The sequence below is a fragment of the Bubalus bubalis genome, chromosome 16 (assembly GCF_019923935.1).
Source record: "Bubalus bubalis isolate 160015118507 breed Murrah chromosome 16, NDDB_SH_1, whole genome shotgun sequence".
Classification (NCBI taxonomy): domain Eukaryota; kingdom Metazoa; phylum Chordata; class Mammalia; order Artiodactyla; family Bovidae; genus Bubalus; species Bubalus bubalis.
This window is the reverse complement of record NC_059172.1, coordinates 22,344,607-22,361,760: the sequence shown is the minus strand read 5'-3', so window position 1 is coordinate 22,361,760 and position 17,154 is coordinate 22,344,607. Positions and strand designations below refer to the sequence as shown.

At 40.8% G+C, this 17,154-nt stretch overlaps 1 protein-coding gene and 1 long non-coding RNA gene across 2 annotated transcripts in view; one reads left to right on the top strand and one right to left on the bottom strand.

Moving 5' to 3' along the window:
* LOC123329735 overlaps positions 1 to 1,747 on the bottom strand; it is an 83,896-nt gene extending 82,149 nt beyond the window's left edge. The window contains exon 1 of the long non-coding RNA XR_006545279.1: positions 1,645 to 1,747. This is a non-coding gene — a long non-coding RNA (uncharacterized LOC123329735). The remainder of the gene's footprint in view (positions 1 to 1,644) is intronic.
* Positions 1 to 17,154, top strand: part of ELP4 (elongator acetyltransferase complex subunit 4) — a 244,308-nt gene that overhangs the window by 226,664 nt on the left and 490 nt on the right. The gene's annotated exons all lie outside the window — the stretch shown is intronic.

The window sequence follows — 17,154 nt, the reverse complement described above, 5'->3', positions numbered from 1 at the left end:
TAATTTAGAAAAAAAAAATGGTTGAAGAATCAGCAATGTGTAGGTTAACAGAGTAGACTTAAAATATAAATTAAACGCAATTCTTATTCATGTGAATAATTTTCCTAAAATTGCAGTGTGTTTTCTGTAATACACCAACCCAGAGAGAGATTTTATCACCCATCTGAATTTTTTAAAAATCACCATGGAAGTATGGGAAAAATAAACATATTTTTCTGATATATTAATAGTAGCTAAAACTCATCCTTATTGCAGTTCAAGTTATAGATATACTTGTGGCCTTATTTTTCATGTAGTTCCTTCATTAATATAAGATGTATATATATATATAGTTTCAGAGTTTTAGAATAGAGTGTGAGTATTACTAAATCCCTTTAACTGACATAAGTTTGAGAATTTTTTTTGACTAGAAGTAAGAAATATGTTCCCACTTTTATTTTTTCCATAGCTTTTCAGATAGTTTTTGCCTCACTATTTTTAAATATAATCAATTATTCTTTGTGTGAGGTATTAATATTTAATTACAAATTCTAGTTAATGTTGAAAGAAATTATAAGACATTTAAGATAGACTTAAAATATACAAGTCAGTTAATAGATTTAGGATATAAACACATAAATATTAGTGTTACTTAAAAATAAATTTATAATGGTAACTCGAAGATTCTTGTTGTAATTTTTTCATGTGCTTATAATATGTTTTATAATTTACAGATATTTAATTGGGTAATGATTTGATGTGTTAACTTAAACTGATTTAGAGCAAATAATATCCCTTTAGGGCATAAGTTAGAATGAAAGACAGAAGAAAAAATACCACTCCTTGATAAATTTTTAAAGGAAAAACATTTTTTCATCATCATTTGTTAAACTGTGAAACTTGTCAGTATTGAACTTTAGGAACCATTTGATCTTTTTCCACATATCATGCTTTCGTTTACTTTCAGTACCTTGAGAAATTTTTGTGCACTTCTATTAAGGGAATCAAATAGAAATGTACAAATATGTCTATTTCATTTCATTCAGATCTTTAAAACTTAGAGAATTAACCCTGCATTACAGTTATAAAATCACTTTGCTCCATTATTTCATTTTGGAGCATAATTTTACATATACCAAAAGAATGTTCCCAAAGTATACCTGCAGACCCTGGCTGAAATGACCTCAAACTTCAGAGTTTCTACTTGAACCAGAGTAACTTCTTCCTGCTACAGTGAAAACTTGAGGCAGGATTTAGCCAGTTTGATATATCAGGTTGTTGGTTCTTCTACATTTCAATGATCTTTCAGACCTCCTTGTAAAAAGATTTAACTTCAATGGTAAAGTTAAGTGGTGGAGGAAAAAATCCTCCACGTATAAAAGCAAATGAGTTTTTAAAGAACAGAAAACAATCTCCATGAAAATTAAACTTAGCTCTTGTTAACATTTCCATTAAAACATGCATTTTGATTAAACCAAAAAAACAAACACCAAAAAAAATCCCTAGAAGTAGGCATAATCATTTATCTATATACTCACAAATATTTTGCTTTTTTCTGATCATCTATATTTTTTCTTGCTTTATTTGCTTCATGTTCTTTAACTTATTCCCCTCGTTATTCATGGAAAGGTTTTCTATCTAAGACTAAATTGATTCTTTACTTACTTCTTATCTGTGAAGTCACTTCAGCAGAGAGTTATTACTCTTTGGAGTTAGGTCCTCATCTCTAATCTGTATCCCTTAGCTAGAGCGCTCCGTCTGGTGCTGCCCTATCACTGCCCTAAGGCATGTAGAGAGAGGGTTCTTGCTTTGCCCAGCCTGCTCACTGAGCTCCCTTTGAAACTGGTGAGGAAGGAGGTCTGTGAAGGGGAGAGATAGATGTACTGGGTGACTATTTGAAACCAGTGTAATTTGTAAATTTGCCATCAACTTTTAAGTGAGAATTGGGGTAGAGGTTTCCAGGGTTAACATGCTTTCAGAAATCAAAAGGAAAATGGAAGTTTTCATTTCATTACTGGAGGGCTCTGATACAAAAGGATTTTTTTCTAAATTTTACCAAGATTTCAACAATTAATCTAGGTACTTATATTAAAATATTCATAATATTGCCATGTTATATATATTTATATGTATGAACATGCACACTCAAATACACATGCACACACGCACACAATAGCACTTTTGAAATAATACTACATATCACCTGGCTTTTAATTTAAGTTTGGAGCAAGTGAAATATACACCACCTAGGAGAGCGTACCTTTGACCATGAGGAGTGCAGAAAATCACTACACCACTACAATTTGATACTTCTCATTTGTTATGAAAAATTTTTATAATGTCAGTATAGAGAAAGCCACATTTCATTTTGCCAACCAAAACCGTACTACCTAACTGCTTTTGTATAAAAGCTAACACAACTTGTCAAAAATAGCCCTCACTATACATTGAACTGGTAAAAGCAGTTAAGAACAGTTTGGCAAAGATAAACCATAAAGTTAATTTTTGTATTATCTTCTTTTCATTCACATTCCTACCAGGTAGGCTTTGTCAGATACCTATAGTAAAGGAGAACTTGTTCATGCGTGCAGAACAAAATAAAATAAGATTAAAAGCTCCAGGAAATCAGCCTGCTTCAAAAAACCATTAACGTGTACCTATCCCTCAAGCTTTACAAATGTGTTAATTGTCGTATTTCAGTCATGTAAATATGTTTCAGCATAAAGTAACCAAGATTTCCTGTTGTATAAGCACTGCTGTCCGGGGGTGTGGGGGTAGGGAGGGATGAACAAGGACTAAATAACAGGCTGTAATGAAACCTGCCTTTGGGCAGCACATGCCTCAGTTCTGAATGCCCAGAAATACTTCGCAGACGCTCCAGGCTGCCTAGCAATGGGGATTTCTAATTCTGGCTAGCTTGACAAAGTAAATACAACTATTGAACATAAGGCAGTTCCTAATAAAAAACAACAATTCCCCCTTGTAAACACCTACATTTGGCCCCATTAAAAATTCTTTCTTCATACCCAGAAACTCACAGACCCTTAAATGTGGGGGTCTCAAAGTAACTAAAGAGCAGTTGGGAGATTTAATGCTGTTGAGATGTTGTCCATTGCCATTTCTACCAAGCCCTTCATACCCCATCTCAGGGCTTTGTGGAGCAATGTTCTTTCTGCATTCGCTGGAGGACATTATACAAGCAGGCACATTGGCCATTATGCTCCCAGCCTTCATTCATGGATGGCCAGAAGGAAATCCATATATGCTCATATATATGCTATGCTTACCTCCAAAACTATATGGTTGAGGGAGTGTTCATCCAAAGCTACCAATGTGGAGTTATTTAGTGGACTGAAGTTAGTGTGATAACTTAAGCCGTTATCTGAATTCAAAATTCTCTGATTCCTGCTTTTTCATATGTTAGAACGCATCTCTTCCATTAGCTATGCACCAGTCAGACCTCTGCCAGTCCCTAAGTGAAATAGTGTAGTAGTCTTAAAAATCTCTTGGTTTTAGGGATCAACCTTGAGCTTACACACATGTTTATCTGCCAACCGTTTACTGAGTAGAAGGCTTCATTCAGATTACAGATTACAGAATTCAAACGTTAGTTCTAGTAGACAAAAACAGATTGTTACCTTTCGCCACCTCCGGACTAGTTTCCATGTGTTTTAAAAAGAAAAAGGGAGATAAAAAGGAATTCTCCTACAGTTAGTTTGAATTTATTTCTAAAAGAAGGTGTTTTTTTTTTCAACCTCAACATTCATATCTAAAAACTGTATATGTTCCTAAAATATCTTACTATTCTTAAGCCATCTGTGGGGTAGTACCAATATATTGCTGCTAAAATGTTTCCTCACTTGTCTCGGGTAGAAAAGGGACCTCCAGGGCAAAGCAGGCCTGAAGAGCCTGTCAAAATGACCGTCTGTCCATAGAAAGATCTCAGGCTTCTTCCACTTACTGCCAGCAGTAGGCCCTGGATCTCAAGAGGCTCTCAGCTTGGCCCTGCTGAAACTTCATTCAAATTCTGCACACTCTGGAGCTTATATGCTCCTGCCTGCATTGTGTGCTCCAGAGCCCATACAAGCCTTGGGTTAAGCAGAGCTGGAGACCAGTCAAAAGGTTGCCAGAGTGAGAAGCCCCGCTACAATTCAAGAAGAATGAATAGCAGTGAGTCCGTTTGGGGAAATATGAGGAGTCTCGTTCAAGCTGTGATGCACAACCAGAGGATCACAGTGACCATGGGGAACTTAGGCACCCCATTCCTTTCTCCTTTATCCATCCCAGAGAAGAGGCTCATGAGCTGGCGGGGTGGGGGGAGCAGTATCTTTCACTGTTTATACCGTCCAAGTTTAGGTAACAATTCAAGTCACCTTTATCCAGCTATTACCTAAATGATATTTTTTTTTCTTTTCTTCAATCCTGCTCATATTAGAACATTAATGAGAATAAAATGTACAAAAAAAAAAAAAAAACAACCAAGAAGAGACCCAAAGATAAGAAAAAGATACTGCCTTTAGTTCTTGTAGAAAATAAAACCATTTTAAGGAAAGTTCTTCAGAAGTAATCTAGTTTGTTCTCTGTCATTATATGACATACAGGAGGAAAGTAACATGACTTCCCATATTTTCAATGTCTGACAATTCAGGAACATTAAGACTGAAACATGGTGGTATTCTTAGTACTGTGTGGCCCAGAAGATTCTGACTCAAGTTTTAAGAGGATTAAGTGCAGCAAACCATCCCCACACACAGCACCACTTCAAACACTTCACACAGGGCCCAGCCGCTCCACCTGGAATCCTCCCGCTGGGCACGCGTGAGGCTGGGCCCCACCACTCCCCCCAGGAGGACGGTGGGAGTGGAAGGATCCTGTGGGTCACCCAGCGGCTAGAATGTCTTTCCTGAATCAGAAAAAAGGCTCTAGAACAGCCTGCATACACCGCCTTTTTGGAAAATTCTGTCTTTAATAGAATACACCTGTGTGCCACAACTGTTCTCTGTTGTTAAAAATGTTCCCTTTGCCTGAAAGTTTCTTTCTCCATGTCCTGTGACGGTCCTTTCTGCAAATTTAGATCTTAGCTCAAATGCACCCTCCAGAAAGATTTTTACCAATTAAAGTAGTGGGTAGGCCAAATTGTTCATTCAGGTTTTCCTGTTAAAATGTTATGGAAAAACCTAAACAAACATTTTGTCCAGCCCAAACAGTATCCCCAGGCAATGTCATATCACCGTATTTCATTTCCTTAAGATACCGCTCACTCTCTGAGTGAGCTGTTCCATTTGTTGTCTTTTCTGTGTGTTAGCTGTCTCTCCTTGAGTCAGTAAGCGTCTCTGTATTGTCCCTTTCTGAAATTGTTTTTTGGACGTAGAGATTTTGCCTGTCTTGTTCCCTATTTTACTCTTAGTGCTTAGAAAAGGTCTGGCGCACAGAGAACTGGGTGCGAATTTGGACTTTGAAGGCAGAACACCCGAGTTCAAATCCCATTTGAATATCCTGAAGTTGAAACATCCCTTCTGCTGTTTGTGGACTTGGTCACGTGCTCCACAACTAGCTGAAAGGGAAGCTTGGAAGCGAAGCCTTTTTCAGGATGGCTGTGTACTCACGGGTTCTTCTACTCAAGTAGAAAGGGAGAATGGGCACTGGAGGTCAGTGTCATGGTCTCCAACCCTTTGGAACCCCAATGTCCGGCACAGCCTCTTCCCACAAGTTACCTGCTCTTCAGGAATGAGTGGGGAATCCTGCTGGTGAGGAACTGCAAAAATTCTCTGCCCTGGCAGCAGAAGAATGTAGCTGGGTTTGCAGCCCTCCATCTGCTCTCTGGAAGGAACTGCTTTGTCCACTGTCTTCCGTGTCCCTTTAGGAAGTTACTCCTTGTCTGTTACCAGTGACAGCTATATGAAGTTGCTGTGAGATCGTGTGCCCTTTGGGGGCTGCACCAATCTTGTTTGTTTGTATTCATTTATTTATTTATTCATAGCTGTGCCAGGTCTTAGTTGCGGCATGCGGGAATCTTCCGTCTTCGTTATGGCATGCCAGTTCCTTTAGTTGGTGGCATGAGGGGTCTTTTAATTGTGGCATGCAAACTCTGAGTTGTGGCATGCGGATCTAGTTCCCTTCTGCATTGGGAATGCAGAGCCTTAGCCACTGGACCACCAGGCAAGTCCCTAAAGGCTGAAGTTTTTCCATCCCACTTATAGGTAGATCCGTGTGATCCTTGGTAGCTCAGCTGGTAAAGAATGCACCTGCAATGCAGGAGACCTGGGTTCAATTCCAGGGTCAGGAAGATCCAGGGAGAAGGTATAGGCTACCCACTCCAATATTCTTGGACTTCCATTGTGGCTCAGCTGGTAAAGAATCCGCCTGCAATGCAGGAAACCTGAGTTCAATCCCGGGGTTGGGAAGATCCCCTGGAGAAGGGAACAGCTACCCACTCCAGTATTCTGGCCTGGAGAATTCTATGGACTGTATAGTCCATGGGGTCACAAAGAGCTGGACATGACTGAGCAACTTTCACTATCAGTTCAGTTCAGTTCAGTCGCTCAGTCGTGTCCGACTCTTTGTGACCCCATGAATCGCAGCACACCAGGCCTCCTTGTCCATCGCCAACTCCCGGAGTTCACCCAAACTCATGTGCATCAAGTCGGTGATGCCATCCAGCCATCTCATCCCCTGTCGTCCCCTTCTCCTCCTGCCCCCAACCCCTCCCAGCATCAGGATCTTTTCCAACAAGTCAGCTCTTCACATGAGGTGGCCAAAATATTGGAGTTTCAGCCTCAGCATCAGTCCTTCCAATGAACAGCCAGGACTGGTCTCCTTTAGGATGGACTGGTTGGATCACCTTGCAGTCCAAGGGACTCTCAAGAGTCTTCTCCAACACCACAGTTCAAAATCATCAATTCTTCGGTGCTCAGCTTTCTTCACAGTCCAACTCTCACATTCATACATGACCACTGGAAAAACCATAGCCTTGACTAGACGGACCTTTGTTGGCAAAGTAATGTCTCTGCTTTTCAATATGCTATCTAGGTTGGTCATAACTTTTCTTCCAAGGAGTAAGCGTCTTTTAATTTCATGGCTGCAATCACCATCTGCAGTGATTTTGGAGCCCGAAAAAATAAAGTCTGACACTGTTTCCCCATCTATTTCCCATGAAGTGATAGGACCAGATGCCATGACCTTAGTTTTCTCAATGTTGATCTTTAAGCCAATTTTTTCACTCTCCTCTTTCACTTTCATCAAGAGGCTTTTTAGTTCCTCTTTACTTTCTGCCATAAGGGTGGTGTCATCTGCATATCTGAGGTTATTGATATTTCTCCCAGCAATCTTGATTCCAGCTTGTGCTTCTTCCAGCCCAAGGATAAAGGATAAAGGACAGAAATGGTATGGACCTAACAGAAGCAGAAGATATTAAGAAGAGGTGGCAAGAATACACAGAAGAACTGTACAAAAAAGATCTTCATGACCAAGATAATCATGATGGTGTGATCACTCACCTAGAGCCAGACATCCTGGAATGTGGAGTCAAGTGGGCCTTAGAAAGCAACACTATGAACAAAGCTAGTGGAGGTGATGGAATTCCAGTTGAGCTATTCCAAATCCTGAAAAATGATGCTGTGAAAGTGCTGCACTCAATATGCCAGCAAATTTGGAAAACTCAACAGTGGCAACAGGACTGGGAAAAGTCAGTTTTCATTTCAATCCCAAGAAAGGCAATGCCAAAGAATGCTCAAACTACCGCATGATTGCACTCATCTCACATGCTAGTAAAGCTCAAAATTCTCCAAGCCAGGCTTCAGCAATACGTCAACCATGAACTTCCAGATGTTCAAGCTGATTTTAGAAAAGGCAGAGGAACCAGAAGTCAAATTGCCAACATCCGCTGGATCATCAAAAAGGCAAGAGAGTTCCAGAAAAACATCTATTTCTGCTTTATTGACTATGCCAAAGCCTTTGACTATGTGGATCACAATAAACTGTGGAAAATTCTTCAAGAGATGGGAATACCAGACCACCTGACCTGCCTCTTGAGAAACCTGTATGCAGGTCAGGAAGCAACAGTTAGAACTGGACATGGAACAACAGACTGGTTCCAAGTAGGAAAAGGAGTATGTTCAAGGCTGTATATTGTCACCCTGCTTATTTAACTTATATGCAGAGTACATCATGAGAAACTTTCACTATATATAGATCAGATTCCTGGACCTAAGATTCTGTAGGCGTTTAAAAATCATGGACTCTTGACCAGGCTTGTCATTTCTTTGACAAAACAACCCCCTCCAAATTTTATGAGGTTGCCAGTTGATTTGTTTCTCTTCACTTCCACACGCAAGTAATCACAGCCAAAAAGTTGTCCAGACATATTGATAGTTCTGGCATTAAACTGCAGGAAAGAGGTCCCATCTAATTATTTTATGCAGTTGGAAAGTTGATACCAGAAAATTGGGAGGCAGTGAAATAACTGGAAGGGCTGAGGGATAATGCCACCAAACGCCTCCAGGGAGGCTGCTGCCTCTACCAAAGACAGTTAGGTGAGGAATTGGGAGGCAGCAACTATAGCTACTTCCTGAAAGTGCACAGTTCCGTGGCTGCAATCCTGCAGCTAGAATCTTCCCATGGCTACTGCTGCCAGTGCCTCTTGGCCCCCAGGAAGCATGTCACTGGACACTGAAATTGAGTGAGCCTCCCTTCCCACAACTGACTCTGCTTCTGTGATGCCTGTGAAGCTGTCGACTAGTCACTAGAATGCAAAAAAAAAAACACCACTGTCCCTGTAACAATGTTTGCCAGTTGCCGCAGTAGAAGTAGCAGGAAGATAAGTACCTGCTTCTGTTCCACCTTCTGAATCTACTGCAGCTGTGGGTAAGCCTAATTCACACCTTTCCAGCCTCTTACCTGCGGGCGGACACACCACAGGGCAGGTGAAATGGGCGCTGTCCACCACAAGTCTCATCTTGCAAGACTTGAGTCTTATTTTCTGGCCTCTCTGGTCTGCCTATACCCCTCCCTTTCATCTTACTTGTAACTAGCTTGAAGCAATCTGAAATAATCGACTTAAGAAAGAAGGCAGCACCCTTAATCTGACTGTTGTCTCTGGCTCCCATTTTCTGGCCAGCCTCTTAATGAGGCGTTTCACCATGTCTCAGAGGCACAGACATCTGTGAAGGTTGCCTGCTCTGGTGTGCAATTGCAGAAGTAGCTGGGCTTTCTCAAGCCTCTGATGCCCCCAATTACAAGCTTTTGGTTCATTTAGGCTGAGAGCTTAGGGCAGGTACCTCCTGTAATAGAACTGTTGTAGCGCATTCTATGGCTCCAGCCTAAGTTCATTTCTCTTTCGTAAATAACTTTGCCAAAAGTGGCAAGAAGCCACTAATACGCCAATATTCTGAATTTCTCCAACATTTCAACTAGAGCCACTGACTAGGAGATATGAGGTTTGCCTTCCAAGTTGTCACAAGCCTAATGAGAGTCATCAGCTTTCCAACCTGCGATACTGACCTCACTGCCCACCTTCTAACCACTAAGCCAACCTAGATTTTTGAGGCTAGAACTCAATCCATTTTTCAGGTACCAGATTCTCTTCAAACAGGATATAGGTTAGGCTGTTATTAAAGAAATTCAAAAAACCAGTGGCTTAAATAATATAGAACACATATTGTATAAAAGCCCAATTTGGTGACCCAAGGCTCTTTTGGTGGTCAGGTGGTGTCAGGAGACCCTAAGCTATTTCTGTGGTTTTGCTCCACCCTCCTCAGCCCATAGCTTCCGTTTGATGGTCCAGGATGGCTGCTTCAGTGCCTGCCCTCAAGGCCACATTTCAGTGAGTGGGAAGAAGGGAAGTTTAGCTTGTCCCCAACATTGTGGAGCTTAGAGCAAGAATGCAGATAAAGGACCACATAATTACATGTCTTGATATTTAAAAGTTATCAAGCCAACAAATCATTAAATATATTTTATCTTCCTTTCTTCACAAGTATACCTTCCTGGGAAGCCAAGTTTAAATCTGGGATCAGGGTTCCACTCCAGAAGATGGAGACATAGGAGGAATTGGCCTACAGCTTACCTCCTTTCTCTCCCCACCCCTGCCTCCTTCCCACACAGAGCAGGCAGTGTGATGTGCTTGGGGACACCCGGCCTGCACATTCAAACTCTGTCCACACTCCCCACACACAGCCATCCCTAGGTTCCTCCTGGGGCCCCAGGGTGTGCACACAGATAACGAATTGCACCCACAAGGAACAGACCTGGGGAAGAGACCTGTGCAGGTTTTGTGGCCATTTGCACAGGGAGTTCTGAAGCCCTGAGTACCCAGAATATGTCCTCCAAAGAAGAGTACATGCTCTAGATGGGCATAACCCCTTCACCCTGGTTTACTCCTCACCTCACAGGGGGAGGAGCATCAGTGCCCAGTGAAGGGGGGACCCTCTTCCTGGGGTTGAATAGTGATGCCAAGAGAAAGGGAAGTGAATGGCACTTGCCCCTCTCTAAGGTTCTGACCTTGAACTTAACCATGGCACTTCTGCTCAAGATGAAGTCACCAGAGCCTAAGCACTCAGCCTCATCTATTGGCCAGGGAAGCTGGGAAGTGTGGCCTTTATTCTGGGAGGCCATGTGGCCCACTCAGATTTTTTTCACTCTGCAAAGGAAGAGAATAGATACTGGGAGTAAGCTAACAATCTCTGCCACAGACACATGCCTTTTCACAAATCACTTTTGTTTAGACAAGTGAGTTCTTCACAATCTGCTTTCAGAGAGGTGAGCTTGGAGGCAAGACAATACTGTCAGTTATAATTGACGGTCAAAATAATTGCACACCTGAGCATTTTTCAATGGGCAGCCAATGTGCACTGTTCCAACTCGGAAATTTTGTCTAATTTGCAGATCAGTCAGGAAGAACCAACTGAATTTTTTTCAATTCAGGATATAGTATGGTTATGAGATTCAATAGAACAGTTTTAATCTGCAACCCTGAGAATGAACTGGATCTTAAACAGAAGTGACACCTAAAACCTTGACCATGTTTTGGCAGAATTTTTTCCAGACATATTCAGCCACTATAAAATGTACACTTATCCAAAACAAGCAAAAATGTGATCTGGCATGATTTCCACTGCCCCATTCATGCATAAGAGTAACACAGAATTCACCAAAATTAGGCAGATATATCTTCCACATTTTAAAATTTTAACCACATGTAGAGTAATTACAATATAACATTGTATTGTAATAATGTAATGATCATGACATAATATAAATGTAAGACTATGAAATATAATAATTATGTAATAGCATACGAGATTAATTTTTTTGCCAGCTGAAATAGCACTCTGAAATCCTGTGAAGAAACGATGGTGATGGCACTTCCCTGGCGGTCCAGCGCTGGAAGTGCACGCTGCCCATGCAGGGGGCCTGGCTTTGATCCTTGACCAGGGTACTAGATCCCGCGTGTCCCAACTAAGACCCAGTGCAGACAAATACATAAATTAAAATGATTTTTTTTAAGTGGAAGTCTCCCTTTATAATAGTGATAAATGGACCCCAAATTGCCTCCTTTAATACAAAGTCCTGCATTTTTTCACTGGCCCAGAAGCCAGGCCCCATGTTCACTATTGCATTACTGGGTGTGAGGGAAATTGTCTGGGCTTTTTAAACTTTTATTTGTTTGTGGCTGAGCTGGGTCTTCGTTGCCAAGTGCGGGCTTTCTCTAGTTGTGGGGAGCGGGGGCTGCTCTCTAGTCGTGATGCGCAGGTTCTCACTGCAGCGGCTCCTCTTGCTGCGGAGCACAGGCTCCAGGATGCACGGGATTCAGTAGTCGTGGTGCGTGGGCTTAATTGCCCATGGCACGTGGGACCTTCTCGGACCAGGGATTGAGCCTGTGTCCCCTGTATTAGCGGGTAGATTCTTAACCAGTGAACCACCAGGAAAGTCCTATTTAGACTTTTTAAATCTTACCAGAAGCAAAGACTATTACTGGAGTTGCCTTTTATATTTCTTGACAGCACCACAGTAAAGGGCATTGTATAATAAATGCTCAGACTTAGTGACCAGACCTGCTGGCCAAGTCCAGTGTTCTGTTGCTGTTGCTTATAAATATGTTTTTCATTAAACTGGTAGATTCATTTCCATGCCCTAATAAGCTCACTTATTTTTATCTTTTTTCATACTGTTTCATGGGGTTCTCTTGTCCCATATGTATTTTTATAAGTCACCTCAAATGGCTCTTTTGGAACAAGAAAAGGTATAAATAAATTAGCTGAGTACTTAATAATTTATAAAACACTTCATATCTCATCTGATCCTGGTAACAGTCTTATGAGGGGAGAATCATTCACTTGTGACAGATAAGGATACTAAAGCTAGACAAGTGAAGTGACTTCAGTTCAGTCGTTCAGTCATGTCTGACTCTTTGAGACCCCATAGACTGCAGCACGCCACGCTTCCCTGTCTTTCACTATCTCCTAGAGTTTGCTCAAGCTCATGTCTATCGAGTCAGTGATTCCATCCAACCATCTTATCCTCTGTCACACCCTTCTCCTCCTGCCCTCAATCTTTCCCCCAAATTACATCAGGGTCTTTTCCAGTTAGTCAGTTCTTCGCATCAGGTGGCCAAAGTATTGGAGCTTCAGCTTCAGCATCAGTCCTTCCAATGAATATTCAGGACTGATTTCCTTTATGATTGGCTGGTTTGATCTCCTTGCAGTCTAAGGGACTCTCAAGAGTCTTCTCCAGCACCACAGTTCAAAAGCATCAATTCTGCGGCACTCTTATCTGAGTGAAGTGACTCAGATGTGACTTATCTGATGTCATACTGATAGGGAGTAGAGTATCAAACTATCACCGGCTGCCTCTGTGAAAAAACCAATGTAGAACCTATATGTTCAAAGGTGTTCATAAGTTTTCATTTAAATTGATTATGTTTTAAAGAAAAAAGAAAAAATCTGTTAGGAAGTATTTTGAAATATTAACCCCTATTTCTGTGATTGTGAGTAATGGAAAGTGTGACTTTTCAGGAAATGTCATAAATTTTAAAGGATACAAACAAATCTATTCATTTGCTAAAGATTGAAATGTACTTACTACATGAGCTGTTTTCAGAAAACATATGGTGCCCAGTGGTTTGGTCTTGGAAAAATATGAAAAATATAAGTTGATTAAGCTTATTTTAATGGGTATTTACCTGCAATTTGTCTCAAATCCAAGTGGTAATCTAGATTCATTATCTTGCCCCGTCTGTCTGGGAACTGTAAGTGCTAAGCACAGGTCTGGCAGGCTGGGAGAAAAGGAATTAGGAAGAGAACTATGGAGCCAGGAAGCTCAATCCTATATGTGATCAGTAGAGTCCTGATTCAGGAAGGAACAAAATATAGTCAGTGGCTCAGCCCAACAGAGGGACAGAGAGGTTGGCAGAGAGGGAAGAATTCCAGTCCAGTTCAGCTTGGTCCCCCTTGAAGCCACAGAGCAAAGCATTTCTGCCACTGTTTCTTTGTTAGGGCCCAGGGCTTCCTATGGGCCTAAGGGTGCCTTTTGGCAGGAATTCCCCTAATCTGCCAGAGCATTTTGTCAGGCTCGCTGTTTCCCACCTTGTAGCACTGAGCACCAAAGAATTAATGCTTTCCAACTGTGGTATTGGAGAAGACTGTTGAGAATCCCTTGGACAGCAAGGAGATCAAACCAGTCAATCCTAAAGGAATTCAACCCTGAATATTCATTGGAAGGACTGATGGTGAAGCTGAAGCTCCAATACTCTGGCCACCTGATTTGAAGAGCTGACTCATTGGAAAAGTCCCTGATGCTGGGAAAGATTGAGGGCAGGAGGAGATAGGGGCGACAGAGGATGAGATAGTTGGATGGCATCATCGACTTAATGGACATGAGTTTGAGCAAGCTCCAGGAGACAGTGAAGGACAGGAAAGCCTGCCATGCTGCAGTCCATGGGGTTGCAAAGAGTCAGACACAACTGAGTGACTGAACAACAACAAACCAATGGGATGAATTGCTATAAAGCACCCCAGGCCTCTACAGAACCTTGGGAGCTGTCACACCTTCCCCAGGTCTTTTGCCTACACAGAATCATCATTCTAGACCAGGCATTCATGGAAAAAAGAGGCAGCCAGCCAGATAAGCATCTCCTGCCTCAGCAGCACAATGCCTTCCTCCCAGAATCTGGGAAAAGAAAATCAGGTGATAGAGTTTTAGCTCAAGATCGACGGTATGTTTTTGCCCCTGGCCTCAGAACCCCAGGTATAAAATGAGAAAGATAAATACCTTGATTTGATTATTTGTATAGGCCTGATTTTTTCTATTACTCAGTGAAACTTCAAGGTCTAGAAGTTTATATCCCCCCACAGCCTTGCAGCTTTAGTCTAAAGGAGGTCACTGTGCTGTGTAGAGTGTCTTACAGCATGTTCTTTCAGAAGACAGATCTAGGGTACAGCAGCATCTGAACGTTCACATGTCAAGTGTGCAAATACTTTGGAAGCCTCAAAGGGAAAGTGCCTGACACACCTGGCAAGCCTGGAACCCACCTCTTCTTCTTCCTCGCTGCTTCACATCGCACTGACATGGTGCACAGGGGGAGGCTTAGAAAGGGAGGAAACAAAACCCACTGCTTGAGAATTTAGGCTGCCTAGTAAGCTCATTCAAGTAATAGTCAACAAAAGCCAGCAAAATCGCAGATTCCCATGTTTCCAAGAACCATCCTTGGGCTTTTTTCAGAGGACACGGGTGCACAACTAGCTTTTACAGTGTAGCATTTGGTTAGGAGCATTTAACCACATCACCCCAAATTTCTGTGCTCAGAAGTTACACATGAATGGTATTTGACTTTTCTTCAAAGCCATTCAACCTGAAAGATTTCCAAGCATGTCACACGTCACATTTAGCTACTTTTGCTATGAAGGGCTTTCAGCCAACTGGCTCACACTCATTGCCTTGAGAAGCAAAGGAAGAGAAATTTTTAGCAAATAGGTAAGCTCCTGAAATAAATTATATTTATGCTGGTTCTGAATAAAGTACACTAGTTTCCCCATTTGGATTGCCAGAGCAGTAGAACCTACCAAAATGCATCTTTAAAATGTACTGATTCTACCCTTAAGCAAATCGCCATTTCTGCATGCCAGAATCCAATTCATTATTTAACACCTAGCCCATCTCCATGAAACTTTGTCTGTTCCCATCCCCCACCACAATTTCTGCTTTTGTCTCTACAACTTTGTGGCTGTAACTTGGACTGCTCACTGTGAGGGTTAACTCGTGTGCTTGTCTCATGCCTGTTACTGGGATATAAGGCAACACGGAGTTCAGAGGATACCCTGTTCACATATCTTTTCAGAATGCCTTGCTTTGAGTAGATTCTAAATATTTTTGACTCCAGTTGATTTCCTAAAGAGCCTATTTAGATGAGGTCAGATGACCTCATCTCTGTGGGGTCCAACCAAAAGTACACACACATACACACACACACACATTTTTTAATGGTGACTTTTCTTTAAGTTTCAGAGAGCTTTTAGGTCATGCATGTTCCCTAGTCATTTTTCCTCTGTTCATTAGCAATAACTACAAGATCTTAAAGAAACATTTCAGCTCAGACATATAATTAAATATCTCTTTCCTTGTTGCTTCCACTCATGAACATTGATAGAGTTAACACTGTAAAGACATTCATGACCTCAGACTTTAGAATCATATGTGTCTTTTAGATTCCTGAGCCTTTCACACTTTCATTTCTGCCTGAAATCCTTTCTAAAACTAGGGTATGAAGAAATGAAAGAATTGTTTAAAACAAAGAAGCAAATATGTCTTTCTTTGAATTCTTTTTTTATTATTTAAGAAATAGACATTTAATGACTTAATAAGTGACAGGCTGAGTGCTAAGGATACAGATGAATAACACTGTATTTATATTACTGTATGGATATTATATTTTCCTGGATCTCCCTGACATCTTTGTTGATCATATATCTATATAATAGCCTTTCATCCTAGATATATTTGAATCAGCAAACTGAAATCAAGGAAGGATTTTTTCATAAATTATTTTTAATGTTTTAAAATGTTTTGATCCTTGCACACAGCTTGTGTTTACATGACAATAAACAAGCCTTTTATCAGGAAAGAAACTAGCCAGGACATATGCTAGTGTATCACAATATTTTGACCCAAAAAAAGTGTTTTTTTTCCTTTCTCATCTTGATTTTTTTTTCATATCCAAGGGAATTTTCAAATGAAGAGTTTCAGATGGGTTGTCTCCAGGTCAGTTCACCTCGTCAAGGCTTTGCTTAGTCATCAGGGGATGACCTCATCCTGCCCTACTTACCTTTAGGCTCCCATAACCACTCTGCCTCACACAACAAACATGTTCCTTTGAGTTTGGATTTTTATGAAACAAATCACATGGTCTGGGAGCAAAGATAATTAAAGGAACTTGATAGAGATCCTTTTGAAAAACCAAAAAGTTTATTATGAAATGTAAGTATTTCTCCCTAATTACAATAACTGTTCTGTAATTATGATTAGTTACTGGGTCTCCTTAAATCAATCTGTATCTGCAGACAGATAGGAAGGGGAGATGTTCAAAGCTACACTATACCTTTGAAAACATGAGCCAACATCATGCATAGAAACAGACTTACCAAGACCTACAGTAAATGTTTTGCTGACCTGTCTGAGCATATGAAAAATATTGACCCTTTAATTGATATCATTTTTTTCCTTATGTCAATATGACATATGTCTATGAAAATGGTTAAGTTCCTTAAAGAAGATATAGCCTTGAAATAAAAAATCATCAGGTCAACTTAATAGACAAAGGAAAACAGGCATTTGCAGGAATCCATAATTGCTGAAAAACTACATTCAATTAAAAATACCATCTTGGAGCTCTAAGGGAAAAAAAAATGGCCAAAAAACAACGCTGCCATTATTATGTGATATTTTTCTATTATGTTTTTATTTGTGCACTTACCGTGTTTTCATTTCTACCTAAATAAGAAAAATCATAATACATTTAGGTCTGGACTCTGGAAATATGCCTAAGATTCCTGGTCCAGTTTCTGTAATGACTACGATTTGTAAAATCTAGTAGGAATAGGATGTCATTATATTGGGCTTTAATATGAAGAATTGTTTTAGCAGGAATTTTCTATGCAAGACTAAATGCTGATCAACAGAGCATAA